Raw genomic sequence first — 21,376 nt, 5'->3', positions numbered from 1 at the left:
AAACTCATCATGAGTTCATAATCCTCATTCACTTCATATCTTAATGTAGAGAATTCTCTCTGCTGAAATCTTAGAATTTTATGTACTTCCTGGTAGCATCATGTGTGAACCTTCTCTGGATTCAAAGCTGTAGCTTTTAACTTCCCATTCTTCCACTACAGCATTTCTGTCAGAACTTGGCATATGCTGTTGATTTGCTGTATGTTCAGAGCTCCAGATAGCTAACAGCTTCTTACTCATAAAAGGGAACTAGCTTCTCAACTCTCCCAGGCAATGCCACTAATGGGCCAACAATCACACACTCCAGGAATGAAGTGGGCCAGACACCAAGTGCCAAGTGAAAACACTGAAGAAGTCCTTCTGCCATAATTGTCTTTTTCATTATCTCTAAAGTAAACTTAAATAAGTAGTCTGCTTATTAGCCAAATAAAGTAATTATACATCAAATGGCATCTTTTTGACATCCTTTTTTAATTTAAAATTTATTTTATTTTTGGCATATACATTTATATTATTACACTTAAATAGAAAAATTACATACATCAAGAAGAACCACGAATAATCAGGGACCATATGTATGTTACATTCAAGGTGTTTTGGCTAATTGCATTTGGCACTCTTGTAGAAAACATCTCTCCTGTCTTGGTGAATCTAAAATTCTAAATGAGAATCAATAACTATCATATCTCATCTCTTCAACTCAAAACCTCTCTCTAGACCTAAAAATATCTTAACCCCTAAACAGCTAAAATTAATTGTAAGACTAAACTATCTTGTCTTCAACCCCACCATAGACTAGAGAAGGAATGAAACGTATTTACTTGAGTGAACCAGAGTTCAGGTTAGCAGCTTCCAAAATGCGAAGAAAAAGAAAAAGATGGCAGGCACAGTTTGCTGTCACCCAAAACTATAATGTTGAAGTATCATCTTCAGCCTTCTGGCCCAGTTTATCTGACAGACATATTTGTGAGGCAGGAACTATTGAGGATTTGCTTACCCTATCTTGGCAGAGTTTGGCAGTTGACCCTGCCTTGTATCCAAGTTTGCCCATTTTTAGGCAGAAAGTTGGATCAGACCTGACAGGATTCATTCCTCTCAGCCTGCTGGACGCTGACATCCTGCATCTTTCATGTTCCAGCCCCAAGCACTTCAGTCACTGTTATTCATCAGAACAGGACAGCTTCAAAGAAAGCATCCATACAAATTGGTCCAGTATTTTAGACTGTCTCACACAGGACTTCTATTAAGCCTGGAATTTCTCAACAATTGGAAACTAGACAATAAATGCTATTCCTGGCTCGATTAACCATGTTCCCCAATTTTATTCAGACCCATACAAGGGTACTACTCACCCCAAATGGCATCATTTTTATTTTTCAAACTGCATTTGATAATTGACATAAATTATCACCATGATAATCTTTACTTATTCCTATTTTCCTAAATAATTATTTCCTCCTGAATTTTTGCTCTATTTTGGTTTGAGTTTCAGTTTTTTTCTTCCTCTAATGGCTTGTTTTTACTTTCTGGAATGTTCTGGTTATCTCTGGATAACCATACTTAATGGTTATCCTCACTCATTTATTATCCATCATTAGCAGTTCCCTCACACATATGAAATCCCCCACAATAAATAGCCAGCTATCAGTTACTAAATTGTGCACTAGGAATCTGCAACAGAACTGGAAATACTTCAAATATATTGCAAGATATGTAATTTTCTCTAAATAAAGGAATATACTATTTTATATTTGAATACAGAGCTAGTATGAGAAATGAAAAGTAATTTTAGCACTGAGAAGAAAGTCCTTGAGTATTTCCTGAACATCAACAATGTTTACATTCAGAATTTTAGATGTTTTCTTTAAGGCTGTCAAATACAAATAGCCAAAACACCTAGAATGTAACATTTGTATAATTTCTGATTGTGTCATAGTTCTTCTTGCTATAGGTAGTTTACTGTATATACATGTAATAATATAAATGTATATGTAAAAAATAAAAGATGTTTTTAAAAAAATCAAGCACAGTCAATAGCATAATTACTATTAAAGAACTACATAGAGGTAATTTAGAACTGATGAATTTAATAAAATCCAGGAATCACCTCTTCACTAAATAAATAAAGTCAAGAAACCAAGATTCAAGACACAGTTCGGGGGCCCACAATGATGAGAATAAATGCCTGGAAGTAGGGTCCTTTACTGGAAATACAGTCCTGGTAGTTCCACTCCAGACAGCTTTAAAGTGCTAAGTTCACATAAATTTATAAGAGCAGTTTTGAAGAGACAATAGTAGAAAAATAGCAAGTTCTGGGCAAGGTAACACTGCAGATGACAAGCTTATAGGCTGGAGCATGAAGGGTGACAGACACAATACAGCGGGATGGAATCTGGACCAACCAAAACCAAGTATATTTCCTCAACACATGATGTTTTAAGTCACTTGCTTCCAACAATTTTTTTCTGATTTCCTTGCATAGATCTGACCATTCTGAATTTTTTTAAACTTTCCTGATCCTTAATGGAGCTTCAACCATCATTCTACCTGAGAACCAGTAGAAAAACATAACTCACCAATACAGATACTCAAATTTTAAAATACTAAAAGGATTAGCTAGAAACTGTGAAGCAAGGAACTGCTCCAACAAAAGTGACACATCTGACTCAAAATGGGGAAAAAATTATAAAAGTAAGACTACAAAAATAAGATACAGTGTCACCTACTGAGAACATCTTAACTCAGTTCTAAATAGCAACAGCTACAGAACTCAGTATTTTATATTGTAGAAACCAGCTCCCTATACTATACAAAAACCCAGCCAGGTAGAATTAAACATGGGGAGACCATCAGATAAATAAATTGTCCACTTTCTGAATCTCTTGAATCTCTCCTCTGAAAAGTCTTAGTACACTCAGATTATTCTTCTAAATGATTACTTAATACATGAGACTAAAAACATATTGAATTTTACATTGTACTGTGGAATGGAAAAAACACAAAAATTATGCACTTTGAAATAGTTGCCTGTTCAGATGACTAAAACCCATTCTGAATATAAAGTCAAAGTCAAAGAATGTTCACTGGAAACTGCATATTTAACAAATGGAAACCATAGTAAAATGCAAATATTCCGGTTTCATATATATATATATATATATATATATGTTCTAGTTTAAAAGGCAAAAGTACTAAAGAAACCCCAAGAATACTGAAAAACATGTTTGAAAGTCTAAGAGAAATATATTGTAACAGATATAAATGGCCCTGCACCTAACAGAAAACCTCTTATGGCTAAAATGCAAAGTCAAAGTGTCATAGTCACATGAAGGTAAAACCTAAAGAAAAGCAGAGACCACCCAACTGGGAAGAATTACAATGCCCAGAGGTACAAATAGTAATAAGGACAAAAGAAGGTTTGAAAATACCTACCCAAAACGCTAAAATTAAGTGGAGAAAATATTTCAAAACATCAAGGAAAGAGAGTAAGTGAAACATTGAAATGGGTGATAAATGTTTTTCAGTAGATAAAGAAAGTAACTTTGCAGGAGAAGCCTTTAGAGAATTCCAAATCTATTAGAACCAATAGATAGCATGTTTTCTCCAAGGAATGATGAACTTACATACTGTGAAAAATTACCTCCCTAGGAATAACTCCACACCCATTGAATTTTCCCAATAAATGCAACCAGCCAAACTCTGACAGTCTCATCAGTATTGGCAACAACCTTCATGTTTCAAAACACTCGCATATTTTCATGGGGTACTAGTCTAAAGATGTGTGGGTAATTAAATTAAAATCTATTAGTATAAGTCTTAAGTCCATAAAATTGGGGAAATGTTTTAATACTTAGTGCAAATGCAAACCAAGGTAAGAACTGCAGCTTGGTCTTGTTAAGATAAAAATTTCTGCTTTGGGACTGGAAAGATGGCTTATCAGCTAAACACACTTGGTACTCTTTCAGAGAACTGGGTTTGAGTACCAGTACCCACACGGCAGATGACAACCCTCTGTAGTTCTAGGCAAAGCAAAGATACACATAAAATTAATAAATCTAAAAAAATTAAAATAATGTCTACCTTCCATGCTAAAATTTCTTGAGAGAAATATCATATGGTAAAGAAAAATGAAAAAAGAAAATCCAAGATGGCAGAGAGTCTGATCAGCAGGACAGCCATGACTGTGCAGCAACCTAGAGAGAGCTACAAAACACCAGTGCTGCTGATTCCCAGGTGGGAAGGATCCACACTGTGTGGAGCATAGGTGGGTCTCACCCCTGGCCATCCCCATAACCCACAGAAAATAACCTGGGGACAACCCACATTAGCTGCCATCTTGAGAAGGACTGTGAAACACCTGTGCATCTTTGGGCTTGGCTCTGTCTCCACCCCACTGCTGCTTACTAGCCTATCTCATCTGGAACACAGAGCAGACAGGCAGAGCTGGGTCACAGCGGCAGCTGCAATCCACATTAACTGCCATCCCAAGAACAACTTTGAGCTTGAATCTCTCTCTCTGCCCACATGAAGCTTACTGGTCTGGCCCATCTAGGACACAGAGGAAAAGCTGAGTCCTGCACAGTCCACATCCACAATCCACATTATCCGCCATCTCAAGAAAGACTATGGGGCACTGAGCAGCTTTGGGCTTGGATATCTCTCTGCCCAGCAGCTGTATACTGGCCTAGCCCATCTGGGACACAGAGCAGATAGGCAGAGCCCTGCCATCTCAAAGAAGCCTATGAGGTACATGAGCAGATTTAAGCTGGATCTCTCTCAGCCCACCAGCTGCTTACCAGTCTGGCCAAGCTGGAGCATAGGGCAGACAGGCAGAGTCCTGCCATCTCAAAAAGGACTGAAGGACATCTGAGCAGCTTTGGCTTGGAACTCTATCAGGCTGTTTCTCTCCTGACTGACCAAACTAGAATATAGACAGGGTACCCAGCAGAACTGAACTGGGTGCAGGCTCCAACACCCACTGTCCACCATCTTGAGGAGGCCTATGAGGAGCTCTAGCAAACAACCTTTGGCTTGGAGCTTTCGTTGCTTGCTCCCAACCTGTTTGCCTCACATGGGACACAGACAGCAACCCCATTGGAGGAACCTCTAGGCCTGATCATGCCAGAGACAATCAGATGCCTATAGGCCAGCACAAGAAGATAAGCAACAAAACTCAGAGCAATATAATGCCACCAGAAACCAGTGATCATACCATAGCAAGCCCTGGAGATATGAACACCCATGAAACACAAGAAGAAGACTTTAAATCTGAGGTGAGCCTAGAAGGAGGGAAATTAATCACTCAAAAAAAATACAGGAAAATGCATTCAAACAGAAGAAGGAATTGAATAACTCCTATAAAGAATTACAGGAAAATTCAAACAAGAGAAAGAAATGAAAGACATGAATAAAACTATTCAAGACCTGAAGAGGGAATTAGAAGCAACAAAGAAAATGCCATCTGAGGCAAATCTTAGAGTTTCTCCGGTAGAGAATAGGAACCACAGATACAAGCAATGCCAACCAAATACAAGATATGGAAGAGAAAATCTCAAGAGTAGAAGATACTATTGAAGTTATTGATAATCAAAGAAAACATAAAAACTAAAAAGATCCTAACACAAAACACCCAAGAAATCTGGGACACTTTATATCAAGAGTAATAAATCGAAGAGTAATAGAAATAGAAGAAGGAGAAGACTCCAAGCTCCAAGGCCCAAGAAACATTTTAAACAAAATCATAGGAGAAAACTTCCCCAACCCAAACAAAGAAATACCCATAAACATACAAGAAGCCTACAGAACTCCAAATAGATTGTGCCAGAAAAGAAAATCCACCTGCCACATAATAATCAAAATATTACACATACATCACAAATAAAGAATATTAAAAGCTGCAAGAGAAAAAGGCCAAGTCATATATAAAAACAAACCCCTCAGAATTACACTTGACTTCTCAACAGAGACTATCAAAATGAGATGGGCCTGGACAGATGTTATGCAAACATTGAGAGATCACAGAATTCAACACAGACTACTATACCCAGCAAAACGTTTGATCACCAGATCAAGAGAACAGTATATTCCATGACAAAAACCAAGTATAAATAGTACCTAACCACAAATCCAGCCCTACACAAGGTACTGAAAGGAAAACTCCAACCCACGGGGTCTAACTACACCCAGGAAAACACGGGAAATAAATAACCCCACACCCATAAATTCAAAAAAAAAGAAAATTCCTCTCTCTCTCTCTCTCTCTCTCTCTCTCTCTCTCTCTCTCTCTCTCTCTTTCTCTGTTTCTCTCTCTCATCATCATCATCATCATCATCATCAATATCAAAATGAAAGACACTAACAACCACTGGTCATCAATATATCTCAAAATCAATGGCCTCAACTCCACAGTAAAAAGACACAGGCTGACAGAATGGATGTGAAAACAGGACCCATCATTCTGCCTCATACAAGAAGCACACCTCAACAATAAATGTAGACATCACTTCAGAGTAAAGAGCTGGAAAACTGTACTCCAAGCAAATGGACCAAAGAAGCAAGCTGGAGTAGCCATTCTAGTATCTAATAAAATAGACTTTCAAACAAAACTAATCAAAAGAGATGGAGAAGGACACTCCATGCTCATCAAAGGAAAAATACACCAAGATGACGTCTCAATTCTGAACATCATACCGCAAATGTAGGAGCACCCACATTTGTAAAAGAAACATTATGAAAGCTTAAATCACACATAGAAACCACACATTAATAGTGTGAAGCTTCAACATCCCACTCTCCCCAATAGACAGATCATCAAGACAGAAACTAAATGGAGAAACATTGAAACTAATAGACATCATGAAGCAAATGGACCTAACTGATATCTACAGAACATTTCATCCAAACACAAAAGAATACCCCTTTTTTTTAATCACCTCATGAAACCTACACCAAAATTGACAATATATTGGGTGACAAAGTGAATCTCAACAGATACAGTAAAATCAAAATAATCTCTAGCATCTTATCAGACCACCATGGATTAAAGCTGGAATTTAACAACAACAGAAAGCCTGAAAATTCATGGAAACTAAACAACTCCCTACTCAATGACCTCTGAGTAAGAAACAAAATAAAAACAGAAATTGAAAACTTGCTAAAATTAAATGAAACTGAAAGCACAATATACCCAAACTTATGGGACACAATGAAACCAGTGTTAAGAGGAAAGTATATAGCAAAAAATGCATTTATAAAGAAACTAGAGAGATCCCATACTAGCAACAGAGGACTCAAATAAAAAAATCAGAAATGAAAAAGGAGACATAATAAGGCACACTAAGAAAATCCTAAGAATCATTAGGTCTTACTTCAAAAGCCTACATGCCACAAAATTTGAAAACCTAAATGAAATGGACAATTTTCTTGATAGCTACAAATTACCAAAATTGAATCAAGATAGGATAAACAAACTGAATAGTTCTATATATCCTAAGAAAATAGAGGTATCCATCAAAAATCTCCTAACTAAAAAAAGCCCAGGGCAAGATGGATTCAGTGCAGACTTCTACCAGACCTTCCAAGAAGAGCAAATACCAATTCTCTTCAAACTATTCCACAAAATAGGATCAGAAGGAACATTACTAAACTCATTGTATAAGGCCACAGTCACCTTGATACCTAAACCACAGAAAGACTCTACAAAGAAAGATAATTTTAGACCAATTTCTCTTATGGACATTGGTGCTAAAATACTTGCAAACCAAATCTAAGAACACACCAAAAATAGCATTCACCATAACCAAGTAGGCTTCATCCCAGGCATGCAGGTGTGGTTTAATATATGGAAATCCATCAATGTAAATCATTATAATAGTAAACTGAAAGGAAAAAACACATTATCATCTCCTTACATACCAAAAAAAAAAAAAAAAACTTGACAAAATCCAACACCCATTCATGTTAAAAGTACGGGACAGAGTAGGGATACAAGGTACATACCTATACATAGTAAAGGCAATATACAGCAAGCCCTAGCCAACATCAAACTAAACAGAGAGAAACTTAAATCAATTCCACTGAAATCAGGGACAGGACAAAGCTGTCCACTCTCTCTGTATCTCTTGAATATAGTGCTTGAAGTCCTAGATAGAATGATTAGACAACTAAAGCAGATCAAAGAGATACAAATTGGAAAGGAAGAAGTCAAACTGTCACTGTTCATGGATGATATGATAGTATATATGTGACCCCAAAGATTCCATCAGAGACCCCTTACAACTGATAAACACCTTCAGCAAAGTGGCTGGATACAAAATCAACTCAAAAAAATCAGTAGCCTTCCTGTATACAAATGACAAAAAGGCTGAAAAAAAGTTAAGGAAACTACACCCTTCACAATATCCACAGGTAATATAAAGTATCTAGGTATAACTCTAACCAAGAAAGTGAAAGACTTGAATGAAAAAAACTTCAAATCTCTGAAGAAAGAAATTGAAGATTATTTCAGAAGATGGAAGATCTCCCACACTTGTGGGTTGGGGGAAATCAACATAGTAAAAATGCCCATCTTACCAAAAGCAATCTACAGATTCAATGCAATTCCCACCAAAATACCTATACAATTCTTTACAGACCTTGAAAGCTCAATTCTCAACTTCATATGGAAAAACAAAACTAACAGAATAGCTAAAACAATCCTGTACAATAAAATATCTTCCAGAGAAATCTCCATCCTAGATCTCAAGCTGTACTATAGAGTAACAGTAATTAAAAACAGCATGGTAGTGGCATAGAAATATTCTAGTTGATCAGTGGAATGATATCAAAGACCCAGAAATAAATCCATACATTTTGGACACTTGAATTTTGACACAAAAGCCAAATCCACATAATGGAAAAAAGATAGCATCTTCAACAAATGGTTCTGGTTTAGCTGGATAGCTATATGTAGAAAAATAAAAATAAATCCATATTTATCACCCTGCACAAAACTAAATTCCAATAGAATTAAGGAACTCAACATAAAATCAGAGACACTAAATCTGTTAGAAGAAAAAATTGGGGAAGAGCCTTGAGCTCATTGGCAAAGGATTCAACTTCCTAAACAGAAAGTCAACAGCTCTCGCTCTAAGAGCAACAATTAATAAGGGGAACCTTACGAAACTGAAAAGCTTCTGTAAGGCAAAGGACACTGTCAACAGAAAAAAAATGACAGCTTACATACTGGGGAAAGATCATCATCAACCCTACATCCAACAAAGGGATACTATCCAAAATATATAAAGAACTCAAGAAATTAAACAGCACCAAACTAAATAATGGGGTACAGAGCTAAACAGAATCCTCAACAGAGGAATATTGAATGGCAGAGAAACACTTAATGAAATACTCAATAGCTCTAGTCATCAAGGAAATGCAAATCAAAACCACTCTGAGATTCCATCTTACACCTATCCGAATAACTAAGATCAAAAACTCAAGGGACAGTACATGCTGGCAAGGATGTAGAGAAGAGGGAACACTCCTCCATTGCTGATGGAGTACAAAGTTGTATAACCACTTTGGAAATCAATCTGGTACTTTCTCAGAAAACTGGGAATAATTCTACCACAAGACCCAGCCATACCACTCATGGGCATATACCTGAAAGATGCTCCACCATACAACAGGAACATTTGCTCAACTATGTTCATAGCAGCCTTATTTATAATAGCCAGAATCTGGAAATATCCTAGATGTCCCTCAACCAAAGAATGGATAAAGAAACTGTGGTACATTTACACAATGGAATACTACTTAGCTATTAAAAACAAGGAAACCTTGACATTTGCAGACAAATGGATGGAACTAGTAAAGATCATTCTGAGTGAGGTAGCTCAGACCCAGAAAGACATGCATGGTATATACTCACTCATAAACAGGTATTAGCCACATAATACAGGATAACTACACTACAATACAGAGACTGATGTACCAACCAAGGATCATGTATGATGTGGACCTAGACCCTCTGCTCATATGTAGATAGGCAGAACAGTCTTGTTGTGGGTCCCACAATTTGAGGAGTAGGGACTACTTCTTACATGGACTCTGGCCTCCCAACTTTGATCATTTCCCCCTGCCATGGTTGCCTTGCCAGGCCACAGAGAAGAGGTACAGGTAGTACAGATGAGACTTGATAGGCTGAGGTCAGATTTTAGGAGAGGAGGGCTTCCCCCATTCCTGATTATTAGTGGAGGGAGAGAGAGGAGATGAGGGAGGGTTGAGGGATTGGGAGGTGATTTGTGAGGGGGCTATAATTGGGATGTGAAGAATTCAAACTGCAGAACAAGCACGTAACTTATATTGCTAATCTCACTACAGGGGAGTAGTTCTGAGACTGGCTGAGATACGAATGTCTATGCATAGACAATGCTTCTTGTTAGGTACAGATTCCTTGTGATTTATTGTTAGATGCCATTCTTCATATGGCATAAATGAAGATTTACAAATGTCTTCCTTCTGATCATACAAAGAGTAGAGAACCAGCCTTAACTGTTCTGTGCATCATGCACAACTCAAACATTTCCCACCAATCCAGAAGAAGTCTTAGTTGGCTCCTATTTCTCCAAACCATGCTGAATGCTACTTAGCACAATCCCCTCTGTAATATGTTTACCCAGCTGCTCTGCTTTCAAATTGCATAGACATAGGTCTTTCCTGATTTTATAATTCACAATAGAGGCATTTAATTTTTTCTACACACACACACACACACACACACACACAAATTTCAATATGCTTAGAATGGATTTATATAAGTAATCATTGTTACCATCATTCATTCTATACATTCAATAAGTTATAGTTCTATGTCATGTGGCAACAAGGTTATAATTTTCCTTATTGTTTAATTCTTTTTCCTCTCAACTTATTTTTATTTATTTATTTATTTTTATTTAATCAATTTACATCCCAATTCCAGCTCCTCTCTAGTCTCCTTCCAGTCCCACCCCACATCCCTGTCTTCCACTCCCTTCTCTCTTTCCTCCAAGAGAAGGAAAGGCCCTCAATTGGAACCAAGCCACCCTGGCATCTCAAATAACAGAAGGACTAAGAACATCCTCGCCAACTGGGGAATGACAAGGCAGCTGAGCTACAGGAATGTGACCCAGCTACAAGTAACAGATTCAGAGACAGGCCCTACTCCTATTGTTAAGGAATCCACATGGTGACTAAGATGCACATCTGCTACCTATGTGTAGGGGGTCTAGGTTTGGTCCATGCATGCTGTTTGGTTGGTGGTTCAGTCTCTGTGAGCCCCCATGTGTCCAGGTTAGTTTACCCTGTAGGCCTTCTTGTGGTGTCCTTGACCCTTCTGACTCCCTCTAGCCTTTCTCTTACTCTTCCACAGCACTCCCTGACTTTGGCCCATTGCTTGGCGTTGGGTCTCTGCATTTGTCTCCACCAGTTGCTGGCTGAAGCTTCTCAGAAGACAGTTATGCTAGATTCCTATCTGCAAGCATAGCAGAGTGTCATTAATAGTGATAATGGTCAGCCTTCTCAAGAGGGGTGGGTCTTAGGCTGGTCCAGTCACTGGTTTGCCATTGCCTCAATCTCTGTTCCATTTTTGACTCCACACTTCTTAAAGACAGACACATTTGTGGGCCAAAAGTTTTATTTGTGTGTTGGTATCCCCCTCTCTCTGCTGGGAGTCCCTCCTGCCTATAGGAGGTGCCAACTTCATGCTCCTTAACACCCCTTGCTTGGAGTCTCAACTAGGGTCCCTACCATAGACTCCCAGAAATCTCTCCTGCACCAGAGATGCCCCCACCAATTTCTATACTCTCTTCCAGTTCTTCCCCTCACACCCACTTCTCCTGTCTCCTCCCACATGATCCCCACCCCTTTTATCCTCTCCCATCCAGTTCCCCCCCTCCATCTACTTTGGATGTCTATTGTATTTCCTGTTCTGAGTGAGATTCAAGCATCTTCTCTTGGACACTCCTTGGCTTCCTTAGGTCTATGGATTGTAGTTTGTTTATCCTGTACTATATGACTAACATCCACTTATAAGCAAGTACATACCAAGTGTGTCTTTCTGTGTCTGGGTTACCTCACTCAAGATGACCTCTTTTAGTTCCATCCATTTGCCTGCAAATTTCATGAATTCCTTGCTTTTATTAACTAAGTAGTATTCCATCATATAAATGTCCCACAGTTTCTTAATCCATTCTTCAGTTGAGGGACATCCAGATTTTTTCCAGTTTCTGGCTATTACAAAAAAGGGCTACAATGAACATAGTTGAGCAAGTGTCCTTGTGTTAAGATAGAGCGCCTTTTGGGCATATACTCAGGAGTAGTATAGCTGGATCATGGGGTATATCTATTCCCAATTTTCTAAGAAACCTCTAACTTGATTTCCAAGTAGTTCTACAAGTGTGGACTCTCACCAGCAATGTAAGAGTGTTTCCCTTGTTCCATATCTGCACCAGCATGCCTTGTCACTTGAGGTTTTTACCTTTGCCATTCCAATGGGTATAAAATGGAATCTCAGCATTGTATTGATTTACACTTCCATGATGACTGAGGATATTGAGCATTTCTTTAAGTGCTTCTGCAGAGCAATAGTAATTTTTAAAAACTACATGGTATTGGCATAAAAACAGATAAGTAGATTAATAGAAACAAATAAAAGACCTAGAAATAAACTCACACACCTACAGACACCTGATTTTTGACAAAGAAGCCAAAACCATACAATGGAAAAAAGATAGCATCTTCAACAAATGGTGCTGGTCTAACTGGTTTAATTCTTTTAATTCTTCTATTTTTACTAAAAATGTAATAGACAGACTACATTAAAAATGAGAATACAACTATTAGGTCAGTTCAAAAAAATGCAGTACTAGTGGTTGGACATAGTACTATCTATTAAATTCTTATTTTACAAAACAGTTCTAACATATGAGAAATAGAGGTTCTATTTATAAAAATTATTTCTTTAACTATCCATAGCTATGTATTTCAAAAGATAGTACAGAAGAGCCCTGATGTTGATCTCCAGCACCACATACATTGAAATAAATAATGAATAATTTCACTGAGAAATCTGATGTTATGAGCTAGTGGAACAGACAAACTGTCTCATGGTAAATATGCTAACATTATCAAGCCCTACATCAGAAATAATAATGGAATTCCTTGGATGTTTCTTGTGTGAAAAAATGGTATGTTCAGTTATAGCATATACTTTGTAAAGAAAAGTAAATTTACTCTACCCACTCATGATATTAATTGGAAATGATTTAATATTCTATAATCTGGGGTTCTGAGGCAGTGTGGAAAAACAGTGTAGTGGAGCCTTCCTGGAACCTCTGAGGGTGACCCTAGTGAGGACTCCTAGTAATGGAGGATACAGAGTCTGAACTGGCCATCTTCCATAACCAGGAAGTCTTCCAGTGGTGGAATGGGTTTATATTCAGTTGAGTAGCTGGCCGAGAGGGTTTGATGGAGATTCCCAAACAATACAGACTGATGCTAGGACAGAGGGACACTCTAGAAACTGACAGTGGAGTCCTATTGCTGAGGACAGTATCCACATAGCTTATTTAATTGAATAGAAACTTGGACACCAACCCAGCCAAAATCAAACAAACAAACAAACAAAAACACCTGTCCTGCTTGCAAAATGTGCTGAGGCAGTGGTGTTTCAGAGCATGTGGGGATGGCCAGCTAATGTCTGGTTTAACTTGAGGCCCATACCATGAGAGAAAGCACATGCCCTATAATGCCTGGATGGCCACAAGACAGAGACTCGGTGGCCCAGAGACGTAGGTAGGACCAAATATGACTTCCCCCACCCCTCAAAACCTCAATGAAATGATTCCTAATGATATTCTACTATACTAATGCATCAGGGCTTTGTCCAGTTATCATCAGAGAGGTTTCCTCTGGTGGCAGGTGGCAATGGAGTGAGTTCAGAGACCCACAGGCAGACATCATGTGGAAAATCTAAATAGGTATTCACTGGGTCCCTTCCCCGGGAGCTTAGGGAACCCCACAGAAGAGGGAAAAGAAAGATTGTATGAGTCAGAGGGCATGGAGGACACCAGGAGAACACAGCCCACTTAGCAGGCCTCATGTGGGCTCACAAGAGACTGAAGCAGTAACCACCAGGCTTGCCTGGGTCTGCACCAGGTCCTCTGCGTAAATGTTACAGCTATAAATTTGATGGTTTTGTGGGATTCCTAACAGCAGGAACTGGTATGTCTCTGACACCACGTTTTCATGCTCTTGGGACTCTTCTGATGTATGTGTGTGTGTGTATGTGTGTGTGTGTGTGTGTGTGTGTGTGTGTGTGTGTATACATATATATACATATATATATATGCAGACATTGGTCTTGTTTTATTATCTTTGATTGTTGTCTCTTGGAGTCCTGCTCCTTCTGGTGGGAAATGGAGGAAGGATGAATCTGAGCTATAGGTGAAGTGGGGAGAAGCTGGGAGGAGTGGGGAAAAAGAAAATTGTGTTTGGAATGTAGTATCTGAGAGAAGAACCTAGTTTCAATTTAAAAAAAAGAAAATTACACCATATTCATATAAGACACACACGCATACACACGCCTTCACTAAGGTAGTCTGAGATACTAATTTTGGTAGCAGAATGAATTTCATTCTGCACCCAAGAAATAGCACAAGTTTGCATTGGGAAGCAGTCAGCTAAACGAGAAAGTGAACTTCTGAACACGGTCTTATAGTTAAGGTGAACATTTGAACACAGAGCTCATGCCAATATTTTATTCTTGCTAACCACCATCCTCGCCCCTGATGTGTTCCACAGGCATGTCACTCAGATATATTTAAAGTGTTAGTAAATATAAAATGGAATGTTATTGTTCTTTGCCTAGATGCCTTTCTATATCCCTCTTCTATTGAACATGGGCCTTTCCCTTGACGCTCTCTTACAGGACATGATCTTTCTATACCTTTATCCTATGGGTGATAGGCCTTGCTCTACACACTGTCCTATGCTCTCATCCTGTGGAACATGAACATTTCTCTCTGGGAAGATTATGAAAAAGCCTATGACTTTAAGTATGTAAGTTGGCTAAATTGCTGAAATCGGGAAAATTCTCACATTAAGATTTATTGAATTTTGAATAGGTCTTTCTAGAGAAGTAGCAGCAGCTCCATCCGCTAAGCCATTTAATTAAAACTATTCTAAAGTAAGTTCAGGAGCTGCTGCTCCAGGGAGTCACTTCTCATTCATCCCAGAAGAACTGACTTGATGGTCTTGAATGTTAGCAGCCTCAAAACCGTTACTGTCTTCAGAAAGTCTCCCACCATTTTCATGAAGGAAGGGAAAAGCCGTTCTATATCTAACCACCACTTCCTATAAAGCTAAACAAAAACAAAGGCCAACACCAAAAATACAGTTTACAAATCAAGTTGTTTCTTAACAGTTCTAAATCTTATCCCCGATGGGTAGAATTAGCTCAGGGAAAGTTCACAGAGGACTCTCTCAAGCTAGCCCTGGAGCCAAGAGTCTTGTTTTTCCCTCACTTCCTTCAATTACTTATTTTCTTGTTTGCACATTAAAAATTCAATGTGCAACTACATAATGCAAAATACAATTTTGCTTTCAGTCAGCACTGTGACTAGTCTATGGGTAAATTCCTGTAAGGGTCATTTATAATCTATGCACTAATCCTACAGAGATCAATGCTTGCTTTCTGTATCTTTTGACCTTTGATGAGAAAAGCTTTAAACAACAATAAAGCCTAGACAGTCTTATGTAGCCCTTTATGTGTTCCGTGATGATGCTGATGGGTACCAAAGGCTGAACAGTTGGCACCCATACTCATGCATGAGGTCTTTTCTCCCACCACATATCAGCACCCACACAACCCAACACCCGAACACCTGCTGTGTAGAGGAAATGTGTTTCAGATTTTGTGGTTGGCTGCTTCTTTCAAACTGGGTAAAGAGTAGCTGTAGTAAGGACTAGTGGAAGAACTGTGGATTTACTCGACCTTTGAGAGTTAAAAGAATACAGATAAAGATCTGGTCTGAACAATTTCCAGTAACATTTGTAGCAAGAGTCTGTGGGAGATTTTTTCTTAGTGGCTCTCTAACCAGCTTTAGAATGTCCTTTGACATTCAGAATGCCTTGGCCTTTCAGACCAATCCTCACCTTTAACACTTTGTATCTATCAGTACTATACAAGGTAGAATAATCTTAGGCATTTTCCTTCTTTGTTAATTCTGGATAAACAAAAAAAAAATGAAATAAAAGTGTGCTGATAAATTAAGATAGATTAAAAAGACAGCTAAAAGCCCACCTATTGAAATAAGCCATGCTGAGAATTGTAAACCAGGATAAACTACATGGAGAGTTAAAGTTCATGGCTTTCTAGCCTCTAAATCATTGAACATTACCTAGAATATTTTAGATTCTTAATAAAGATTAGGTGGATGAGTTAATGGATAACTTCACTTTCCCATATCAGCAAACCTATTTGTAGAAACTGGATCTAGGACATGCTTCTCTTCCCACCCTTGAATCCTGACATCACACTAACACTAAGGGGGAGAAAACCATGCTACCTCCACTTGATATTGAGGTCAACATTAGAAGATATTCTACCATGGAATTCCTTGGAACTGCTACCAACTCTGGAGCCCCCAGTATTAAAAGAGTCTCTGAGCATTGCTAACAGCAGTAAGCATCCATGCGCAATTTAGCTGATGTGTCAACTGCTGGCACCAGAGCAAAGAGTGCTAGACTTGCAGGGAGTAGGAATAAGAGACCAGGGGAAGAAGTGCAGACGGCGTGGATATCCTTGTCCAACCTAAGAATGAAACATTTCAAAGGGACACAGTGAGAAGCAACTCAAAGTTCCACCTGAGATAAGTACACACTAGAGTATGAGCATCACAGCCGCATGACACAACCAAACAAAACACACACACACACACACACACACACACACACACACACACACACACCAAAATGAAGATAACGCTATAACTGTGGGTCACACTGTCCACTGCTTCTACTCAGGAGCAAGGAACATAACGCTATAACTGTGGGTCACACTGTCCACTGCTTCTACTCAGGAGCAAGGAACATAACGCTGTAACTGTGGGTCACACTGTCCACTGCTCTCACACCAGTGATACATCTTTTCTTCTTCATCCTTCTCTCTATAGCTGCCTCTTTCCTTCCTTTCCCTATGACTTCCATGTTTTTATATAAATGTCCTCACACACTTCAATATGATCCTTCTCCAAACTATGGCCTTAGTATTTGCTTCTACTCGTTGATATTTTGTTAACTATCTTTTTCTACATATTCTGGGAGATAAAATAACTCCAGAGCTCCTATACTCAATCCTGAAATGCTCGTCTGCTTCACTGTTCCATAACACTGAGTGATAGGTGCTCTGGTGCTATGTTATGACTCAGGGCACCGGAAACACTTCCTTTCTTATAAACCCAATCTGGTCTCCTAATTATTTTATCATTTTAAACTACAGCTAATATCTTCCAGTTGTTAGATCATAAAAATGTGGGTGCATTCTTGAAGCTTCCTCCTCTCTAGCCTTCAGGCCAAATAAAAGTGGAAATTTAACGCTTAACTTAAGTAGGTGTCTTTGGATTGCTCAAGAAATTGCAAGAAGTATTTTCACCATTTCACCAAGTTTCCGGTAGATGTTATAATGTGATTTTTGACAAATAGTAAATGAAGCATCTATGTATGACCATGACAGTGAACATGAAAGACTCTAGTGGCTGCTTCTGATTATGTGTTCATGGTCAGGCTTTATAACTCCTTGATCCTTGTAGCCTTATTTTGTTATTATTTTTGTTGTTTATATGTCAGTCAATTATGTTTTGCTCAGTCTTGCATGCTTACACATGGTTGGGGTTTTCTAATGCATGTGAACAATCTCTAAAATATCAAACAAAGAAGAATTATAGCATAGAATGTAATTCTTTAGCCAGCTAATGTATCATATTCCAAAATAGTTGTAAGAATCATCTCTGTTGGTGATGGTTTCTCTATCTCTTCTTCCCCCAACTCCTCTTCTGTTGGGCACAAGAAAATGCTTTTTTTCCCTCTGTAGTTGAGTATTCAAACATACTACAAGAGACATTTGATCACTTAATACAAAGGGGGAATCTAGTAAAAGTTGGGTAGGATTTGGAGTGAGTTATTCTCTGGCAGGTAGGGGCTATTTACCTAGAAATATATTTTATTTCACTGACTACTGAGGCCATAGGTACAAGGTGAGCAATGTGTTTCCCCAAGACTTCTACCACAGACTCTGCTATCAAAAAACTGCTTTAAAATGTTATCACCTAAGTCACCTCAGTATATTTTACCATGAATTGGAAAAATAATGCAGCCAGTTTACCTATTTAATTTTATTAATAATTAAGAATCCATGTTTTAAAGATAACAACATTTTAAAGTTCTTTCCACTAATAATATCATTCACGCAGAATAAGATCTCTAACTAGTTTAATTCTCTATTGAAAGACTAAGGGAAGAAAGAAGAAATAAAACACGGAGGAGCTCTATAGCTACATATGACATGGTCATGCCTCATCCTTGTAAGGCCGAGAGGCTCATGTCTCCACAGATATTACTTAACTTCCAACTATGCTGTTACCGCATGGGACGTATATAGAGCTTGGCAAGGCCAGAAGGCATCACTAGACACAGCATTCCCATATGGGGATATTGTGGAGATAATGCTCATGTCCAAGTATTCAGAGGAAATCCTTCCAAGGAAAATTCCTCAGCCATAGTCACTGGTGAAGAACAGAAGTCAGTGTGCATGACAAGCATGTGGTTTTATAACTTCCTGCGAAATTCTGACAATGTTAGACACATTAGGATTTCTGATTTTTAAGTTTGTTTTTCTTTTAATAATAAACGGATCAACTCTTAGTTTATATTATAATTATGACAATATATTATGCACATTAGGACTTCTGCATTTTAACATTGATTTTTAGTATTAAATAGATTAACTCCATCTTTATATTATATAAAATAAAGTAATTATATATCTTGTTAAGTTCTGAATAAAGCATAAAAATAAAATTCAAATGTAAAAAGTATGTTTAATTTCACAATTATTCTTTTAAAAAAATCTACCCTTCCAAATCTCAAAATCTTTGGAGTGGTAGTTTCTTTTTAATGATAATGGTAAAATTAAACATATTTGTTGTATTTTAAAATTTACCTTATAGATCATATGCTCTAAGCAATTATATTAATATGTTCTTCTAAGACAAAAATCATTATTTCTTAAATCAACAAAACATGTTTCAGGATTCCACCATGGTCTCTCTATATGAGGACGAAGCACTCAGTAGCCCTTCCTCTGGAAATCAATAGTCTCACCATTCAGTTTTCAAAGTCACAAGAGGCTCTCCTTTATTGGCCTAGGAAATTAAAGGGGGTAGCAAATCTGAGAGGCATAATGAGGGAAACTCCCCAAACTCTTCCAAAACTGATGCTAAAATCCTCCACTGGTGCAACAATGCTTGACAGTTTAGCTCCACGTTAAGCATTCAGAGATGACTTTTATGAATATAGCACATATCTTCTTTTCTGTGACACACATCAAAATACGTGATTTGTGATGAAAAGCTACAAATGACACCTGACACCATAAGCCGAAAAGGGGCACCCCTTTCCTTCCAGCCATAAAGGCTTGGGCCACATGTGAAATATGTTGCCCTATTTCAAAGCACATATCACTTCTATGCTTTTCTGAAAATATGGGTCAAAGTCAGCTTCACACTTAAAACCAGCAGAAAGCACTAATAGGTGTCTGTGGCATGATTAAAAAAGCCAGTTCTTTAGCGAAGCTACTAGTGAGGAATTGTTTAACAAATAAGTGTTCATAGATATTTAGCTAACAACACAACATAACACAATTTGTCAAGTTTAGCTATTCCCAATAGAAAGGAAAACCTGCACGTGCAAAGTCTCATTTCATCCTAACTATTTCATATTCCTTTTGTACCATGGTCACTGTTCTTTCAGAATATGTATCCCTTTAAGAGAAGGCTCTACATTAGATGGCACAGAATACTCTCCTTTATGTGTTCATGGGACATGACTTGAGGGCCAAGGGACAAGAAACTACAATTCCAAACCCTTTCCTTTTTACTGATATCTAAAAATTCAATGCTGATAATATGCTATCCAATTCTCCAACGATCATGGGCCAAGCTCTGTAAATTTATTTTCTCTAAACAATTCAACAAGAAAATTATTTTTTATAACTTGGTGTGTTGTTACATTACTTCAGTAAGTGGGAGTGAGCCAGCAACACAATGTTTTACAGAAAACAATGGCTGTAAAACCCGTATTTTTATGAAATATTCCTAGTCCATATGACCATATGAGAAGAACTGAAGGATACACTGGTACACTTAACATAAACCATTTTTCTCTTGCCAACACAACATATATAATTTTCAAAGGAAGTAGATGGACTGAAGATGAACTCTGTCTAAACTTTACTCACAATTTGCTAATAAATTCAGATTAAGTTATGTAGAAGAGATTCCTACATATGCAGATCTAAACTGGTGATAAAATGTTCCTCAAGAGGACATGGTATCAATCATTGCTGAGATAAGTTTTGACAGAAGGGACTGGCTCTGAAACTACATATTGACAACTTGTGTGGATCTAGCCTCATGTCATCATAAAGACTATGTAAATCTGCGTTTCCTCCTACATCACTGAAACCCACAAGACACTTCCACTCAGAAATGGCAGCAATTAAGAAAAGTGGAATTGGTTTACAACATTACTCTTCAAGGAAAAATAACATCAAATAATCTTGAAATGGAATTGAAAAAAGAACAGAGTAGTGTTTTAAACTCTTAGTTGGGTTTCTTTTTTTTTAATTTTTAAAATTATTTTATTTTGTACATATACATTTATATTATTACACATATATACAATAGATTACTTATGGCAAGAAGAACCATGGCACAATCAGAATGTTTTCTGTAAAACATTCTTAGTGTTTGGGCTATTTGTACTTGACAGCCTTGAAGAAGACATCTTTCCTATCTTGGTGCATCTGGATTTCTGAATGTAAATCAATCTCCATCACATATTGTCATTATCAACTTAGAACACCTATCTAGACCTAAAAACACCTTAGCCCTTAAACAATTAAGCTTCATTGTAAAACTAAGCTACCTGGTCTTCAATTCTCTCAGAGACTCGAGAAGGAGTAAACTTGATTACTGCACCAGGAGTGCAGGTTAGTAGCTTTCCAAATGAAAAGATGACAGAGACAGTTTTCTACCTGAACAGTCACCCAAAACTCTCTATAATGTTGGAGCATCAT

The 21,376-nt window shown here is 37.8% G+C and overlaps 1 protein-coding gene across 1 annotated transcript in view; it reads right to left on the bottom strand.

Annotated features, from left to right (window-relative positions):
* Cd226 (CD226 molecule) overlaps nucleotides 1-21,376 on the bottom strand; it is an 88,286-nt gene that overhangs the window by 54,365 nt on the left and 12,545 nt on the right. The gene's annotated exons all lie outside the window — the stretch shown is intronic.

Source organism: Acomys russatus, chromosome 20, assembly GCF_903995435.1.
Source record: "Acomys russatus chromosome 20, mAcoRus1.1, whole genome shotgun sequence".
Classification (NCBI taxonomy): Eukaryota; Metazoa; Chordata; class Mammalia; order Rodentia; family Muridae; genus Acomys; species Acomys russatus.
The sequence above is the reverse complement of the archived record's forward strand: the minus strand, read 5'-3'. Positions and strand labels throughout refer to the sequence as shown.